This window comes from Morone saxatilis, unplaced genomic scaffold, assembly GCF_004916995.1.
Source record: "Morone saxatilis isolate NCDOM2014 unplaced genomic scaffold, NCSU_SB_2.0 Contig23, whole genome shotgun sequence".
Lineage (NCBI taxonomy): Eukaryota > Metazoa > Chordata > Actinopteri > Moronidae > Morone > Morone saxatilis.
Genome location: NW_023339796.1, coordinates 24,403,202 through 24,405,163, shown reverse-complemented (window position 1 = coordinate 24,405,163; position 1,962 = coordinate 24,403,202). Strand labels below are relative to the sequence as shown.

The 1,962-nt window shown below is 33.3% G+C and overlaps 1 protein-coding gene across 1 annotated transcript in view; it reads left to right on the top strand.

The window, feature by feature from the left end:
* Positions 1-1,962, top strand: part of LOC118334874 (tissue factor-like) — a gene marked incomplete in the record, with an annotated part of 16,115 nt that overhangs the window by 10,543 nt on the left and 3,610 nt on the right.

Here is a 1,962-nt window from a genome sequence, read left to right as displayed (position 1 = left end):
TTAGTTCATAAAAATGTTTAAACATATAATGACTTTCTTAATATGCTTTGTGTTTTGCCTTGTTTATTCTCAGTTTTAGTTGGTAAAAAGTTATGAAATGTGTGTAAAATGTTGTTAACAACAATTAGATAGAATAAATGATTTGGCCATTTAAATAAAAACAAAAACGTGAATGTCATGCATTTAGCATTTAGTGTGTTATTGAAAAGGCCAATCTATGATGGCTGTCATGGCTATCTGAATATGGAATCTATATAACAACAATGGCGTTTAGTGTTTTGCAAAATGTGCAAAGCATTTGCATTTTGTATGAACACAGTGGGAAATGAAATAATGCTGTGGTCAGTTGTGTTAATGGTGTGTGGTTTTGAGGCTGTGTTTAGAATGAGGTTACACATTTGATGATCAGTGCCACTGAAAGAAACTGTATTACAAACCCTTCCTTGTGGCAGCATTATCACACTAACACTTCTGAAAAGCCTGCTCTTTGTTCCACAACACCAGATAATCACACTAATACTAGTTCTACATGTGCACACACACACACACACACACACATCAGGCCAAATGGCATGTTAGTATATATTCAGGGAGCTTGGTATGTGCTAATGGAATCATATGGATGACTGAAGCTGGTCCTGGGTCAGGGATCCTAAACATTTGCAAAAATAAAAAATAAAGTAATTTTTCTATAATTAAAATAAAAAAAAATACAGAAGAGTGCTGTTATTATTTTATTTTTTTGTTTTAATCTTAATTTTAAGTTATAGAGCTGTAATAAAAGTCACAATCTATGAAATTACAGTAATTATTGCTATTTTCAGTGATAAAAACTGTATTTTGACAGTTTACCAACGAGAAATGTGAAAAGACATCTGTCAATTAACAAACAAATCCATGTAAAATTGCAGAAAAAATACTTTTTTTACTGTTAATTGTCACTAATTTTAAAATAATTTTAGAACTGTATTAATAGAATGAATTCAACAGTTTAGTTATTAAATAAACAGTAAATATCTGCAGAAAAATATAGATTTGCAAATGTATTTTAATGTGAAGAAAATTGACATTTTCTTTAAATAAGCAGTAATTTTATGATTTTATATGATTATTTACAGTTACGGATTTTCAGACTATTTTTGTAATTTTATCAATATTTCCATGTATTTAAAAAAATACAGAAATGTACAGCTTTTTTACAGTGTAATAGAGACTAAAAAGCTAATAGTTATAATATTGCAACTTCAATTTAGACCAATAGTATTGAAATCTCTTTAATGGCTATATTACACAACTATGCATGTATATGGAAAACAGCGGGTCATCTACTAATAGGAAGGTTCGATCCCCGGCTCCTCCCTACACACCACTCCCTGCCACATGTCAAATAATGCACACATGCAGCATCTCACTCTATCAAACAGACATGGTCTGCTGTAGCCCTACAGGCCTCCCACATGGCATGCATGCGATAAAAGACAAAGAAAGTACATCCTTCTTTGTCCTAAGTGCATAAGCTACGTTATCATCTATGTAACAATTGTAAACTGTAAATTATTATCATGCTTGTTTTAGTTTTGTTTTCAGGCACCTCCTGCCACATGTCGAAGTGTCCTTGAGCAATACTGAATTGCTCCCGATGCAGTGTCATCGGTGTGTGAATGTGAATAAATGAGTTAGTTTGTGTTCGGAGTTTGCCATCACTGAGTGAATGTGTGTGAGAGGGTGAATGTGGCACGTGGTGTAAAAGCGCTTTGAAGAAGACGAGAAAGGTGCTATAAAATATTGGATGGGTTGCCATGACATTAGGTGGATGTGAACAATGTTTGGCTGTACAGCATGACTGGGCCACTGGTCGTGTTATTTTTAACTTGAAATAATCACATTACACCAATCACATTATAGCATATTTACACTGGTTAATACCCAGTGTGTGTGTAGGTGTGTATGTGTGTGTGAGTG